Source organism: Falco peregrinus, chromosome 2, assembly GCF_023634155.1.
Source record: "Falco peregrinus isolate bFalPer1 chromosome 2, bFalPer1.pri, whole genome shotgun sequence".
Classification (NCBI taxonomy): Eukaryota; Metazoa; Chordata; class Aves; order Falconiformes; family Falconidae; genus Falco; species Falco peregrinus.
The window spans coordinates 115724099-115741313 of NC_073722.1; the positions used below are offsets into that span (position 1 = coordinate 115724099).

At 48.2% G+C, this 17215-nt stretch overlaps 1 long non-coding RNA gene across 6 annotated transcripts in view; it reads left to right on the forward strand.

Moving 5' to 3' along the window:
• LOC114010644 (uncharacterized) overlaps positions 1–17215 on the forward strand; it is a 198482-nt gene that overhangs the window by 157546 nt on the left and 23721 nt on the right. Inside the window, exon 8 of one of the 6 annotated variants that reach the window (XR_008745749.1) lies at positions 1194–3709. The exons of the other annotated variants lie outside the window; for them this stretch is intronic. This is a non-coding gene — a long non-coding RNA (uncharacterized LOC114010644). Of the gene's footprint in view, positions 1–1193; positions 3710–17215 lie in introns of those variants that run through there. 6 annotated transcript variants of the gene reach the window in all.

Below are 17215 nucleotides of genomic sequence, written 5' to 3' on the forward strand. Positions count from 1 at the left end.
CTTGGGTGGAGGGAGGATTGCACTTGGCTGAAGGTCGGTCTCAGCCTCATGTTCTTAGCAGCATTGCTCAAGGACCCAGCACTATTCAGAAGTCAACTCCAGAGCAGCTTGTCAAAAACTCTGGTTTCTGGGAAGTTCAGGGTGCCAGATCTGAACACCTGAGATGAGGTGGCACATAGAGAGGCAGGTGGGACATGTTCTGGGCAGGCAGATCTGGGAAAGGTCTGCTGGTGGAGCCCAGCTTATGTTTCACTAGCAGGTGTTTGAAACTCAGTCATTTCTGTGAAACTTTAAGTGGAAAACGATCATTTTCTGATGAATTGTAATGAAAATTTACAACTTGCCTAAACCCAGGCTTTTCTTTCACCTAGACCCTTTCTTCTCAGCCTGCTGCTCCCCTTGGTGTTGCCCAGCCAGCAGCCTGCAGGATGCTGAGCATTAGAGCTGAGGAATTGTTAGCGATCAGGGTGCCCTAAATGCCAACAGCAGATGCAATAAAGGACTGTTCCTTTCCACTTGAAATGCCTGTTGCATTTGCCAGGCAGCCAACACTGTAAATTCATTCTGACTATTTAAAAAGACCTTTTAAAGCTTTTGAATGGTTTCTGGCTCATTCTGTAGCAATAAAGCCATAGTGCCTGAGAGCCAGACGTTCAGGACCTTACCAAGTAACTAAGTACAAGATACTTGGAAGCATTGTCAGGTGCTTAGGAGCAAGATAATTATACTGGCCCTCACACCATTGTTTGCATGCTCATAATCACTTTCCTGGGCTCTGCCTAATGACATTTGGGGTTACTATGAAACAAAGAAATAGGGTAGGGATTTGCAAAATGGGAATCCCACCTGCTGTGGGGTGGTAGAACAACTGTGTGAAGAAAACAGGCAACAAAGGCAAGTGAGAACATGAGTTTTCCTTTCATCCTGCTGCAACGGAGCTATGAGATCAAACATTGCTTGTCTTGTCTGGTTTTGTAAGGATAGATTTCATCTTGTCCCTTCAGGTGACTCTTCTGAAGGAGACGACACATGACTACCTATTTTGTCTCCTGCCATGGGTTAGGGTGGGACGAGGGCTTGCTTCCCGCTCTTCCTGCAACAGTTACTCGGGTCTGGCAGTGTCATGCTCCTCTGTTAGGGGATATCTGGCCAAGGGAAGCACTGTGTATGTACTGTGCTGATGTTTTCTCTAGGCATCTGCTCTTTGTTGGGTTGGAGACAGGACAATGAGCTAGGTGGACCTTTGGTGTGACGGTTTGCTCATTCTTCTGATCTTCGGTTGAGTGGCAATGGTGGATGTTGGCTGTCGCCTGGAACAGGATGAGGTATGAGCTCTCGTGTTATTTTGACTGGAAGCTGTGACCACCCTGCATGGTTGGGCCATCGTGGTGAGTTGCTGCAGGTCCCACGAGATCCACAGGGTTGGTCTGGTGCTGCTTGGAACCGGCACCCCATGCACGGGAGGAGCTGTCAGCCCAGGCTACCGCAATACTTCTTGATATGTTTTCCTACCTTAGTGATAATACCCGGCCTCCACATCTCCCTGGCGCACAGGAACCCATGACAGTCTGGGCTGCCTCCATCTTCATTCTCTTGACCTGGGAATGGTGCTTACTCCCTGAGGAGTCCAACTATGAGACCCTGGAGAAAGCAGAGCTCAGCAGCTTTAGCTAGAGACTGCAGGACTCACTTTAGTCTCCCAGTCCACAGCATGGTCCTGCCTTTCACTGACACCCATCATCACGGGAACCCTGGGGACAGGCTGGTCTTCACAGAGGTCATAAAAGTGACTTGCTGGAAGGTGATTTTCCTCCAAGTGACTGAGTGCACGGTGTGCATGCATGCCATGGTACCCGGTTTGCCAGATGGCTCCCTGGCATCCGATCAGGGCTTTTCCATGCAGCAGGGAAGAATGTAGTTGAGAAGGCTGATAAATGGTCTGTGAAGATTTGTCTGGTACCATTTTGATCTTCAGGGAATGAGGACCTCATTGCAGATCAAATGTCTGGTCTTTTGCTGGCATAAATCAACATAACTCTACCAAACTTAATGGAGTTGTGCTGATTTACACCAGCTGAATTTATACCATCAATAATCATTCATTTGCTCTGCCTCTTCTCCATTTTTCCCCTCTCCTTGGATTAGAAACGAAGTCTATAAAGCTAATGTGGTCCCTGCAGCAGCATAACTTCCACAGAGTGTTTGCTTGAAGAGGTTAAAAGCCCTATAAACTGCTTTACATTCTCTAATAATAGAATGCAGATGCAAAGGGGAAGGATTTGATGGTCAATTAATGCAGAAACTATCCAGTGCTTTGCATAGGTCCTACTCCCTGGCTTTGAAATACAATGCCCAATTAAAATCTTACCCAGAACTATACCGAGATTAAAAACGTAACAATAATCTGCAGCGCTCCAGGTAGCATGCTGCAGTTTTCAGGGTGCCTCTGAGCTGTTCCTCATAAACTCTTGGATAAGATTTGTCTGGGTGTTTCCAATTGCAACTGCTCCTGGAGAAAAGCCGTGAAGTAGCATTCAGCTGGTGAAGCTGAAGAGAGGGTTATTTTACGGAGGAAAAGGAGGGGGGTAGGATGGGTAAGGAAAGTGTTGACAATCCCTTGTGCATTCTTCTGAAAGGAAAAGAAAATGATTACTGTAAATGTTCTGCCCTTCAGCTGCGTTTTCCCGAGGTCTCACTGCTGTGCCAGGCCAGGCAGTGCCCACAGAGTGGCTCCGGGGTTGGGACGGGCTGACACAGCTCCAGCATATTCCAGTAACTTACTTTGCAGTTGGGTTGAGTATCACTTGCTCCAGCTCTTAGGGGCGGGTGGTGTTGATGACCTGTCAGGATGCCTCTACATGCGATGGTGGCTCCAGAGGAGCAGTGCAGTCTGTGAGCAGACGGTATTTGGTGGAGGGAGAGGCTGGGGCTGCAGTAGTGTGGGAAGGATCTGGGTGTAATAACCCAGAAGGTGGGATGAAAGCCCTTCTCTTTCAGTAGTCCACACCACAAGTAGGAGCTGAAAGGGAAGAAGGCAGTTTGGGCAGTGAGGAGCACCGACAGTAATTAATCAGGGTAACAGCCAACCCCTTCTTGGCTCTAAAGCTTACTCACTGGCAAAAGACACCGATGTGGAAATATATCACATTCTTTTAAGGGCTCTAGTAATTTACTTGCTGTGCAGAGCAACAGAAAGGGTGAAAAAGCAGGGCTCTGCATCCCTGTGGTACCTGGAGACACTTTTCTTCAGGACTGAGCCGAAGGGCATGGGCTGCCTCAGCCAGAGAGACCCTCCCCTGGGCTGCTGGGGCGTCTGGGCTGAGCCCACTCCTTGGTCAGCTCCTGCTGGCTAGTGCCTCTCCGCATTAATCAGAAGGGATGGGGATCACATCACTGCCCTTAACCACCAAAAACTCGTGTAGCTCATACAGCCATTTATTTGTCAGCCTGTGCGGTCAGCACTCCTCTCTTCAAGGAAAATTCATGCATTTAATAGCAGAGCTCTGAGGAAGACCAGTTCCTTTCTCGTTCAGGGTCTCCTTCGTTGTGCACAGAGCAAACGGGGGCTGGGGCAGGGATACGCAGTGGTGGCTTCCCCTGGTGCTGAGCAGCAGGCATGGCAAATCCATCTGTGAGGCATCAAACCCCTGATGGCAGCCCAGCGTGCCTCGCTGTTCGCTCTCTGCCTCGCTTTTTCTCCTTTTCATGGTTTTGTAAAGAGGACTGGAAGATACAAATTTGGTTGGATTTTTTTTAAAAAAAAAAGTCTTCAAAACAACTAATAGAAAGAATAAGCCTGTCACAGATGGCCTAGAGCCCGCTGAGGATGGGGAGTCTTACAGGTGGGTCTTCAAGTCCAGTTTAGGATGAAGGTTTCGATGTGTTTCTGTCTGAGCTCACGCACCATCTTTGGGCCTTGGTTTTAGTCCCAGTTGTGTAAAATCTCGGCACAGATCACCAAGGTCAAGGGGAATTACCCGAGTTTGGGGAACTAAAACTAAATGAATGGAGCATGATATGAAAGCATAACGGGACTGATTTTTTTTTATTGCAGGAAGGCCTCTTGACACCGTTCTGACAGCATAAAGGGTCATTTACATCTATTTTAAGCAATGTAAAAGCTTGATCCTCATTTACACATGTTGAAAAGAAAATATAATATGTACCAAAACTAAGCCCCTTCCTACTGCCAAAGTGATGGAAAAAGACTTTAGTGTAAATAAGGTTCAGGCCTGTTTTCAGTTTCAGCGCCACGAACGTGCCGATGCAGACGCAGGAAAGATGCCAAATGTATTTATTTTGGCCCGGCAGGGTATTTCTTCAGTTTTCTGTCTGCAGAAGAAAGTGAATGCACACGTTTTGGCTCTGTCTTCCATGAGAGCCACTGGAAGTGTCACTTCCCCCCTCTCAGGCGGGGACCGAGGACGCCGTCCCGAAGGCCACCGCACAGAGGATGCTCTTGTTGGGCAGGACCTGGGGGACCGGCAGCTGCTGAATGGGCACCTTTGTGGCGAGAGTTGCGAGTTCTCTGTTTCTAGCTGCGAAGCTGCTCCCGAGGACTCTGCAGCAACTTTAAACCAAGCAGAAACCGAGGATGCACAAACTGACAAACTCTGTTTGTGTCACCTACAGAAAAGCCGCTCGCTGCCGGCTGCCGGAAATGGGCTCCAGACCTTCTCCCGGGGTGGAGGAGACACGGAGTAACTGCTCAAAGATGTGTGCAGTTCCCTAAACAGGATGATGATGACAATTACAGCCTGATAGGGGCTCGGTATTTACATCTCCTTAGCTAATCAAACTTTAAACCCAATCAGAGTCCGGGAGAGCGTTGCTGTTCCCCAAGAACACTGAAGGAGACTGTGATTTATCATGGGGCACAGAGGCAAGTGGCTGATACTCCACAGAAGTTCAATAATACGGACCATCTGCACACAGGCTGCGATGCAGCCTCTCCCCATCCTTTTTTCTCTCTGTGTAGGACAAGGGGCAGCCTAGATCTGAAGGGAGGTGCAATTTTAAGCAGGGCTGACGTGCCTCTGTGCCAGCGTGGGACGGATTAGAATTAGTTTCTGCTAATTTGCTCCACATGGAGCTTTCAGTTTGAATTCTGTCTCCTGAATTAACAGGCAGACCACCCTCTCGGTATCCTGACTGCTGTATTTCCCATTGTGAGGGAAGAATTTTTCATCTGTCCTGCTTTTCCTGTGGTTCGGGCAGTGTTGTGCTTGCTGCTCCAAGGGAAGGGGTCTCTGTAGCTGTGTGTATTCAGCCTCCTGGGACCCCTGAGCTTATCCAAACCTGGGCAGTCGTCTCGGAAAAGAGCAAACCTTGAAGTTTGGGAGCAGGAAGGATGAACAGATCAGTGATTATTACCCTTCAATTTTTTTTAATTCTTCTTTTTTTCCTGTCTGAATCCCAGATTCTTTCTGTTCAGGAGGCGATCCTTAGCAGTCTCGATGCTCTTCTTAGCAGACAAACCAAAACAAGTCTTGCCATAAAAGATCCAGGGGCTTGGATTCCTTGCAGGTACTCATGAAACCAACTGGTTTTGCAGAGTGGCAGAAAAAAAAAAAAAGGTGCAGAAGGTCCTGTGGCAGTCCTGCTAGTAAAGACCACAGCTTCTTCAGCAGGGCCAGGCACACAGGGCTGAAAAAGCTAAAGGCTACAGCATAGGCTGAGTTAGTCTGGCTGAGGGTGATGCACTTGCACTGCAGAAACACCAGAGCTTTGTAGTAAGACGTGGAAAATACCTGCTCAGCTCATGGACTGATGGGGCCCATCTGGCATGTGCCAGGGGTTGCATGGGGTGTATTTTGTGGGGTTTCACTCAGTCCAAGGAAAGTTCCCCAGTCAGATGGTTCCTTCAGGAGCCTGTTCAACCAGGCTTGCATGGGGGAGGTTCTCCCTAAAATTCAGCCCCCATGTCCCACTTCCTAGGCCCATCCAGCCAAATTATTCATCCCTGTGTCACCTGCTGAAATTTTCTGTTGACCGTCACAGGGAACAGCAAGCTACTGGGCTGGTCTCGGCCACATCTGGTTTGATTTTTTTTGTCTTTATCAGGATGCATTGACATCCTGTGTGCCTTTGCATGGGTTGTTTCAGTCTCTCCGTGGTCAGTTTCCTACCTGAAAAACAATATTGCTGTAATAAAAATCCCTCTGATGTCCACAACAGCTTGGGTAATTCTTAGCTACGCAGTTTCTCAACAAACATCTAGACATTTCCAGTAGCTTCTGAGTCATTAAGAAGCTGTTTACTTGGAGCCATAACCATTCCTGATAACTGATGCTGAGATCACAGAGCACTTCTGGGAGCTCTGTAGATGTTCAGGAACCCCATACAGACCCGAGGTAACCCAGCTCTTGAACCAAAGCCATGCTGCTCATGACACAAGGCAGAGTGAGACTGGACATTGAGCAGTGCTGGCTACTTTGAGCCCAGGCTGTTGGGTACACGGTGGTGGTGTGAACCCCAAGTGTCACCACTGAGGGCTGAATTTTGCCCTGAGCCACCCTACCATGTGTAAATCTGGAGCACCTTCGCTGGATGTGAATGAGTAAACTCCAATGAATAAAGCTAAAGGTTCTTTTATAGTATTTTCACATTTGCCCGAGAAACAGTAACATTTCTTTCTGTTTGAACTTTCAGAGGGCTCAGTATTTCATCCTTGCTTTTTAAGATTTTTGCTACGTTTTGATCCCAGCCTCAGTGTGAGGGCTAATTTTGTGCTCCTGGATTCTGACTATAATGAATGGTGTTTTGTGTGTTAACTGTAGTGATGTGTTTGCAGGCAAAGACTGGGCAGAGGAGGAGGAACAGAGTTTCTCTGTTTGGGCTGTTCCGAGCCGGTGTGTTGCAGAGTCCTTCCTGGTTATGGTCTATGTGAGATCTTACCAATGCATCTGCAGGGGTTTTATAAAAAAACATTCACAAATTTATTGCATCTTTTCAGCCAAGAAAGACTATCTCTAATGGTTCTAACTCAAAAGGTTTCATTTTGTCATTTCCAAGCTGGCATACTTCTCTTGGTTATTTCAAAACAGGTGTCTTAGAAGTTTACCTACATTTAATTTCTCAAAAGGCTTTTTCACGGCCCCCAAATGAAACTAGACAAAATTGGTGAACTGTTTTATTTGATGTCTAAGCATCTTTAAAACTTGTTTTTATTTCAAGTGGGGTGAATTGATCTCTGTGCCTTTTTGTTCAGGGCAACCTGAAATTATTTACCAGCGAAGCAAAGAATTCATTTATTCACCTGGTTCTGGGGTTTAGCTCTTTCCCGGAGCCCAACAGTGGGTCAGTCTAGCCTTCAGTGCCTTTACCTCTGCTTGCCCTTCCAGATGATTTTTATTATGTAGTCTTGAAGTCAGCAATGTAGACTTTCTCAGTGAGGGAGTATCTGAGCCTGGGTGTTTATTGCTCTTCCACGACGACTGGCAGCAAGCGTTCCCATACAATGGGTCCAGCATGGAGGTGTCTTGGCTGATGACCATTTCCCCTGCGGTTTTCTCTTTTTCCTGCCTGCTGGAAATAAGATGAAAATATACCTGTCATGTGTACTTGTCCTATATTGTGTGCAAGAGATGGGAATGCTCCTTGGGAAGGGACAGAAAGAGAGCAGGTCATCTGCAGAGCACCCATCCACAGTACATGGGTGTATGCTGGAGGACTCCGTGAGCACGGTTCTGTTGGACAACGGCATGGAGAGAGCTGAGTCCTGGCAGACTGGTGCTGGGGAGAGCTCTCACTGGAAATGCAGAAAGCTCAGCAAAACCATGCTTCACCTGGTTGTCCTGTTCTCCTCAGATTTCTTGTAAGGAGCAGCTTTGCAGGTGTTGCTGGAGGTGATCCCAGTAGCAGTGTTTGGCTGATGTGGTCCATTCCCTGTCTCTTATCTGGACCTGGCCTTGTGGCTCTGAGTTTACTTGCTGAGCCTGGTGTCACCTAGCTGAGGGTGCCGCCAGGAAAATACAGGCTGCTCTGGGGCTGTGGGCTGCTCTGGTGAGTGGAGGAGTGGCAGGCCAATGGCAGTATTGAGGTGACCTGAGTCCTGTTCCTGGTACTGTCACAGACTGTCTGTTTAAACTCACTCTACCTCCCTTCTCCGTCTTTAACCGAGCAGCATAATACTTCTTTTGTTTGTTTTTTAGAGCAGAAACAACTCATGCAAGCTGGAAAGCCTTTACCAATAATTTCCAAACACAGAAATATGTGCCTGCAATGTGGCACTTTTTAGAACAGCATCCCCTCAGATGGTGGAGAATCCATCACAGCCTGGGGCGAGTAATTCCAATGGCTCATTACTCTTTCAATTACAAACTGGCACCTTTCTTGCAGTTTGAATTTGTCTAATCTTGGCTTCCTGCCACTGGATGTTGATATGGCTTTGTCTGGTAGATTAAAGAGAGTTCTGCTGTAAGAGACCTTCTCTTTAGGAAGTGCCCCTTATTGTTAATAAAGTACTTCTACCTCCTCTTTTTGATAAGCTAAATTATTAAGCACCTTAAGTCTCTCAGTGTGAGCAGCTTCCCTCCAAACTGTAAATGCAGTTCCCTCCTGAATTCCTGCTCGGGTGCTGTTCGGTTCCCTGATAAGCCCACTGTGCCATTTGAAACATCTGTGTGGAACTGGCAGATCTGCCACCTCTACAGTAGCGCTAGATGCAGGTATCTGCGTTTGGGCACTTGAATCGAACCTTCAGATGCCAGAAGAAAGGAGTAAGATCCATCTGCCCTAACTTGAAGCACCTACAGGTGTAGCAGTAGAGCAAACATATCACCTTGTCTCCTGAGTACATCTCACTCAAAGTGTTTATATGTTTTTTTGGTAACTAAGTCAACACTCGCTAAGCTGCAGTTGCCCAGAAGGTGACTCTGGTGTAACGTGCCTGTTCTGCTGCCCATTGCAGCGACTGTGGAGCCCCTGGAATGGCTGTGAGGTCCTGCTGGAGGGCAGCTTGGCAAGATCATGTCTCCGAAGGAGACTATCTAGGCTGCTGCCAATTTTCCTTCTGTGGGTTTGAGGGAGGATGCCATGTTTGTGGTGTAGAGCCGTGCCCTACTTTGCCAGTAAAATCTGGCAGGGTGAGGTCGTTGGTGCTGGTTATTGTGCCCTTAGTGTCAGTGTTGTGTCATCTCTGTCGTTTGGTCCTGTGTGTCTTAGAAATTGCTCCAGTCTTTTGTGTTTTGACGCAGACGCTGGCAGGGAGCTCCCAAGGAGAGCTCTCAGCTGTGTTCTCCACCCTCATGCCTATCTGAGGGGAATCTGAAGGACACTGCCAGTTTTTCCATGGCTCTTCAGATATTGACTGGGGATGGCCTCTGCTTTAATGATGGTTTAGAGCTGTTTGACAGTCTCCTGGCTTTTCTTAGTGTAATTTGGGTTTATATACAATGACTGATCATGTGCCAGAAGTTTTATTATGGACAACAAATCTCATTCAATCAACAGCAGAGACCAAACAGCCATTGTTTAACCTCACTAGTTAGACCAGCATTGGATGACTCCAGGCACACCAGATGGGACCTACCACCCTCACTCTGCCCTGCGTGAGTAATCAGCAGGCGGATGGGCTGCAGATTTCCTTGTGAACTGTGCTGTGTAGGAGCTTGCTTCATGCCCAGCTATAAGAGCTCTGCTGTTTAGTTCGGATCTTTGATGCAGCCTCTCATGTCTTGGCCAAGGTGGGACTTCATAGCACGTCTTTACCACCATTAGAGTGCAGTAGCTGAGCGGAGTATCTTGCTGTTTCATGACACCATATTTTTTCTCCATGCCGAAGGTGTTTTCAATTGATCCAAAGGCAGGGAGGTAGGTGGTCCTCTGGGGCCTGTGAATCAAAGGCTTCAGGAGATCTCTCCCTTGTGTGCTGTTGATAAACTAGGCTGTCTTCACCACCTTAGCCCCAGGCTCAGAAAGATGTTTTGGAGGTACTCTGCTTGCAAACTCTCATTTAATGAGGAGCCAAGCTCTGTGGAGCATATTTAGTGAACGCACAACTAAATGAGACATGAACAGCCTGATCATGGCAGGGTGAAAGACAGAGATTCATTGCTCAGGTGAGAAGGAAGTGCAGCAGAGCGCTGAGAGAGCCTGAAAGAACAAGCATGAGTGTGTATAATCCATGGTGTGAAACCAATGCTATAAATAACGGGCTGATGGAAACCAGATCTGTTCTGCGTATGCTTCCCATTTCTACTCCAAAGCAAGAAACATTTTTGCAGCGAAAGGCTCATACATGGCCATGCGTTGGCCCCTGTTCCTCCCCCCAAGGCATGTGCTGGTCCTTCTGAGACCTTTAAAAGGAGGTTCTGGGCGTGACCTAGGGAAGGAATGTGCAGATCCCGTGAAAGATTTCCTACCGGCCACTCCATGTGAGGGTAGGCCAGCATCATTCATTTTATAATAGAAGTTATCTTCCTCATTTGTTCCTCCCTGCCCCATTTTACAAAAGAAAAATGCCGGGAGCCAAACTAACTTGTCTGAGGGCCAAAGATGACTGTAAAAATAAGTACTGCTGATATCAACATCGACGGCTCCACTCTTAATATTTGATATTTTGGCCCCTTCGAGCTGCCAGTCAAGTAAAGTGCAGAAAGCAGGAGATCCCATATATAAATGTCCCCAGTGCTGAATCCTGCCATGAGCCATCAGAGTAAATAAGTTTGTTTTTCTCTTACCTTGCATTCATGTAAATCACTATGGCCAGTGGAATGAAGGCTGCATAAGGCCAGCGGGAAGCAGTGGTACCCTGGCTTTGGGGAGCATTAAGGGAGCTGAACTTTGGCTACCAGTTTTCAGGGAGTTAAAGAGAAGGAAGCATTTTCCCCAAGGCAGAGAGCGTAGACCCATTTGGAATAAATCTGCTTGCTGGCTGCACTCCTCATTCTGGCAGTCAGCTCATTTATGATTCAGGCCAAGTTTTGCACTATGGTCAGCTTTAACTAATAAAGATCTAGCATGGTACCTTGCTAATCTCATTAGATGGAGAGGTATGTTTTGGTAGCGGGTTTTGGGGGAGGACAACGAGAGAAATATGTTTAGCAATTCCAGCCCAAGCCATTTCTGTCAGATTTTTTAAAGGTGTATATATAGTGCATATATATATATATATATATATATATGTTTCTTCTGTCTCTACTTAAATCTCCTACTAAAAATAGTGGTACCAGAGGCCCCAGTTACCAGTCCCCAGGGATAACTGCATTACAGGCTATAGGGACTTAGGAACTCCAGCAGTGTTACTGCTCGTGGCTGGGTGGTAATCCACAGAGGTCTTGGGGTCCTTCTTGTACCTTGTTGGAGTTAGACATACTGACCCCCTACCACCCAGGTCCAGGAGGAGCTGTGATGTTAAAACCTGCTGATTCCAATGCCTTGCCCAGTGCCTCATTGTCAGGTTTATTTTCAGTGACACCAATGGATCTTTTTCCCTCCTCTGAACTAGGCTTTAAAAATACCAGGAATTGGGCCAGTATTAATAAATGGCAGGTCTTCTCACTTGGAGTGTGAGTTATCACCCCACCCCGCTGACCCAGGCTCATCACAGCATGGGAAAAAGGGGAAAACCTGGTTTTTTCTCCTTTTCTTTTTTGTTCCCATACCACTGTGGCTCTGTGCTGGCTTGTGTTAGCTTTGAAGTGCTCTATGAATCAGCTGGCTTTTGACACTGCTCCTTGGGACGTACCGGCAGGCTTTGCTCTGCCCTCTCTCCTGGTCGCAGTACTTGTCAGGGCAGCCTCAGCCCTGGTTCCAAAATGGGTCCTGAACTGGACACGTCATTGCTGTCCTACACGTTTAGATGCTGTAACTAATGCAAAGAGGGAAACATATTGATGTTGTGGGATACACTTGATTAATCAATTGGTCAAGGTGGTCGCGCGGAGGCTTTGTTGCCCCTTATAAGGTTGTTCCTTCCCCTTCCTTATGTCACAACAAGGACGTTGTTGTGTTTTGCTGAATCCTTCCTTGCTTGGGGCCAGTCATTTATCAAAAGAGATTTCCATCTTGGACTAATAATTCATCTCTTATTGCAGCCCTCACTGCTCCGAGGGCCCATTTGTTTCCTCTTATCACAGTCTAATTATTTGGTGAAGGAAAATTTCTGACTATCTTGGGGCCAGTGGCCGAGAGTTCAGGAGAACGGGGCTCCCAAGTAAGGACGTGCTTGTGAGCGTGGGAGAAGGGCTTCCAGGGGGCCAGAGCCCATCTGTGGGGCTGCCTCTGTGGAAGGGAGGATGGTGCTGGAGTCCGGTGGGTTCAACATGAAATGCAAAGTCTCTTTCTTTGGCTTAACTTCCCCTTTGTGCATTTTTCACAGACGAATGCTCCCACATGCATCACACCCACTCATCTCCCACCACCCACTTGCTCACTTTCTCACACACAGGCACACTCACACTCTCACACGTACTTATCAGAAATCCTGTAAATTAAGTTTTTTAGTCTGGTGGGTTTGGTTTTTTTTTCCCTCACCTAGAAAACTGGGAAAAACAGAGAGTAAGAATTTGTATTCATACATACTTGGCCAGTGCTGGGATTATAGAAGGGAGGATGGGTGGATGGATGAACAGATAGTAATCACAGCAGCATAATTAATAATAATGACAGAAAGGCATCCTGCTCCTATTAATAGTGCATGCACAGCTTTAATCAGCTCTATCCACCATCTGACAGGAGACTTTAACTAAATCAATTGCTAGTTTCTATCAGAAAGGTTGTTCTGACCAGATTGATGGAGGGATCCCCTTGGTTCTTTATTTTAAAAAGGAGAAATTATTAATCTATAATTTATATATTATATAAAAATAATAATAAATATATTATAAATAATACAATCTATATAAATAAACAATGCTACATTATTTATTAATAATTTCTACATCTTTATCTGACCCAGGATCATTTCTTTGTTTTATTCCATGACCCCAGTGCAGCACAGAGGCTGTGGAGGATGTGTCAGGGAGTTCCCCCGTTCCCTCTCCCCTGGCTGAGCATCCTCCGCTCCTTGATCTGCTGCCTCTTGAGCTCAGTGCAAAGCTCTGGGGTGGCCCTGGAGAGCCAAGCTGGGGAGAGAACTATTAATAAGGGCAGCGGGGCTGCTGGCAGTCACTGTGCCACTGCTATCTTCATACCATGCTCATTGCTTTATAAAGCATTTTGGAATCACCTGGAGCAAGAGAGTTGCCCTATAAAATCAAACTCTATCTCAGTCTGTCTTGCAGCCGTTCCCCTACTCTGAAAGCAGCAATAAATTCAGCTGGGCTGGTAACGGCCAGATGTACCACTTCAGAATTTTTTTTTAAAGAGAACTAAAATCATGTTGGTTTATTAAGCATACAATACATATGAATTGTCAATTGATGTATTGCATGCAAAAAGATACAGCAAATATAATAATAACCTTTCCCAACGTTTCATTTTGAAGCCCCATTTACCTGAACTGAGCCGCTTCCAATAAATATTTCACAACATGTTTCTCCTCCACAAGTGCGCTTACAACTTATGAAGCAAACACAAATTTTTTAATTCTGACAAAATGAGAATCTTTCATGCGCCAGCCTCTCTTCAGCACATAGTTTTGTGGCTAAATGGCTTTCTGATTATCATGTCCCAGGATATTACTTCAACTGAAGTGATATGAAATGTCATTAAAAAGTAATGTTCCTCTGCTTTGACAATCATATTAGTAAACATTGGAGGCTCTGCAGGTTATATGTCAGGCGGGCCGACACTAATGGGTTTATTAACATATACAGTAGCACTTTGTCAAACCTCCTTGTTAATCTAAATTTGCAGGTGACAAAAAGAAAGGGAGAGGCAAGCAAGAAGATGGTATTTAAATACTACTTAGGTTGGACCACAAGTTAAAGAAGCCAGGAATTCCTGAGCAAGGTCAGCTGCTCCCTGGGCTGTTTCCCTGGGCTCATCCAGCCCTTGCTCCCAGGCAGAGGTCTTCTCTGAGCTGATGGGGAGCGTAGATGCCCATCCTGGAGAATAACGAGTGCAATGCACAGGAAAGGGCACAAGTAGATTTCATTCAGGGTTGGGGGTGAATAACTGCATCCCCATCTTAACCAAGTAGGTTTATGGTACAGGAGCAGCCAGGGCTGGGGTCTGCTGTGCACTGCGGGAAAGTCAGGGTATCTGAGTAGCAAATATGAGAGGGCAAATGGAGTCACGAGGACAGACGGGTTACCACAGGGACATCAGGGTTCCAGGGACATCTATTCTTAAGTACATAATGATATTTGTGCCACCTATAAACTAACTCTTGGAGAGCATCCAGGCAATGTTGCTGTGTAGCCTGGGCATGGCACCGAGTGACGGGGCTATGGGGCTTTTTAGAGGTGATGGAGGGCTGAGACCTGATTTCCCTCAGGATTCAGGCAGAGGAACAATGGGTGTATGAGCTCGAGAAGGGGATCTGCTCTCTTGATGTCTCCAAAGGATGAGACAGGAATGACAAATGATGAGATAGGAGTTGGAATTTCAGTTGCTGTTGCTGGGTTAGCTGCCACCAAGCCCACCCCAGCCGGTACCTGGGCAGCAGCCCTGGCTGGCATGCCACGGGCAGACGGGGCCACATGCTGCTGGGGGGGCTCTGGGCACCTCTGCAGAAGCCCCTGCGGTGGTGGTGATGCCAGCTGGTGGGTTTGGCTCCCAGGTGAGCAGCAGTAAGCGCAGGCTGTGCTCTCGCTGCTCCCTGCAGCAGTGATGGAGAATTGAATTTGGCCTGTGGAGCGTTATTTACCCAACAGCTCCAAATGCTTCCCCATGGGATGCTAGCTAAATACCTATTTCCAGTTTTGCTCAGACGGCACCATCTGCTCAATGGGCCAGAAACTCTTCCAGCACATACCAGACAGAGATGGCTGGAGATGCAGAGCAAGCGAAATGGGGCTGTGGGGAGCTGCCTCAAAGGGATCCTGGAGGAAAACCAGTTTCCACGTGGGAAATCAACTTCATCCTCATACCCGCTGCCGCCTTCCCCTGGCTGGCAAGACTTCAGAAGGGGTGAGTAACAGAATTGAAACTTCGTGTAGTGAAGGACATTTCAGGGGTGCACAGATGCCTGTTTTGCTCCAGCACTGGGGAGGTGGCACTGCCACCTGTGTCACCGTGTCTCAGGCCCTGGTGGGGGGCTGGAGGTGGTCCAGGTTTCTCGTGCGTGTGGGGAAGAGCACTGTGCCCTTGGGCAACCCTACAACAGCAAAGTGTTGTGTGCAGGGCTGGCTGCATCACGGGGCCCTGCCCCAGCCCTTGCAGCAAGGTGGGAGCCTTAATGACACCCCCGGGTGTGGGCTACAAGAGGCATGTGGAGGAAGAGAAGGTTATCAGGAGCGATAAGTGTGGATTCACCAAGGGGAAATTACGTGTGACTAACGTGATAACCCTCTACGGTGGAATGACTGGCTGGGTAGATGAGGGGACATGTGAAGAGGATGGGGACAGGCTCTTCTCAGTGGTGCCCATGGCAGGACAAGGGGCAAGGGGCACAAACTGCAGCGCAGGAAGCTCCATCTGAATATGGGGAAGAACTTCTTCACCTTGAGGGTGGCAGAGCCCTGGCACAGGCTGCCCAGAGAGGCTGTGGGGTCTCCTTCGCTGGAGACATTCAAACCCACCTGGACGTGGCTCTGTGCAGCATCTCTAGGAGAGCTGCTGCAGCAGGGGGGTGGGCTGGGTGGGCTCCAGAGGTGCCTTCCAGCTGACCAGTCTGTGATTCTCTAATTAGAGGTTTCAAGTTGTAGAAGACAAACCCACCCCTCTCTCTTCAAATATCCTGGCTTAGAGAACTATAAAATCATCTCCAGAGATAGTTGAGAAGGGAAGTCAGATGTTGAAATGTGGGCACGTGGCCAGGCTTCAGTCCCCAGAGACACATAAAGCCTGGTGGGATCTGCTGGCACCTCTGGGTGCCCCAACACACACCAAGCCTCAGCTGTTGGGATGTTGTGTATTTTTTCCCCGCAGAGTGGGATGATACAGGTCTATATGTGGCGGAGTTGTCAGGCATGTTTGTAAGGACGCTCTGAAGCAGCAATTCCCCTTCTTGCTCTGAAAAATTAACCAGACTTGATAAGGCTGCTCAAAGGGACCATTGACCGTGGGGGCCCCAGGGCTGTGTTCGTCTTTTGGTTCTGTTAGGAGGAGATAACAGCTGAGTCGGGTGTTTCTTTGTGCCAGCTCCATGCTCGCTATGGGGTAAGTGAAGTCAATGACTTGCCGTGGTTTTTATTTTGGGAAGTGTAAGTACAGTGGGACCTATTCTTGTCCAAATGACTAAGCCTCTGCCAGCCTGGAGCTCTTCATCTTGGCAAACAGATGGTGCGTGGAGGAGAAGTGATGCTATTTCACTGCGCTGAAAGGCCTTTTCTTCCTGGAGCGGTGCCTTAAAGATACAACGGTTTGCTGTACCGGGCTGAGCGGTGCCGGCCGCTCAGGTGCCTTTCAGAGAGTGACACAAAATAGGGCAGAGTCGCAGCCGCAGCCTCATGTGGGTCCTGCCTCAAGGGGCTGGGGGGACCTGTCCTCGGCTGGTGTAAGTTGTCCTAATGGGTGCAGAGAGCTTGGCCACAGGGCAGAGCAGCAAGCTTTGGGGCATGCTAAAGGAGCATTGCCTCAGTCCAAGAGGGAGCCTCTATTCCTGGAGCCACGTGAAGCCCTGTGTGCCCTGGAGCTTGGCAAGATGCAAGTTCCTGCACTGCAGATGCACCAGACACGGCTGCTGTCTCTCACCAACTCTCATAATTTTGGGAGCTGGAAGCCTGAGGTTGCATTGCCAAGCTGAGTCCGCAGCTGGGCCCGCAGTGCCAGTGCCCTTTGCAGATGGGTGCAGGGCTGCTAATGCCTGCACAGCCACACACGGCAATCTGCACCCAGCCTGGCAAACCCACTCATTCCTTTCCCCCGCCTGGCAGCAGCACTTCTGGATCTGCAACCACTGTCCTCACCCTTTGAGCCACTTGCTTCAACAGCAGGCAAAGCAGAGGCTCTGGGCAAGCCGGTGCTTCTGCTGCTGGGAGTAGCACAGAAATTCAGGAGTGGAGTGGGGATGCACCCCAGAGAGCATCTCCTCCCCTGCTCCTCTTCCTCCAGCCTGCAAGGTCCCCCCTGCGCTCCTCTTTCCTCTGCACTTACTCTTCTGATTTCAAAACCAGGCTGGTTGTGCTGCTGTGACACATGTACCTGTGACAGAGGAACGGGTGTT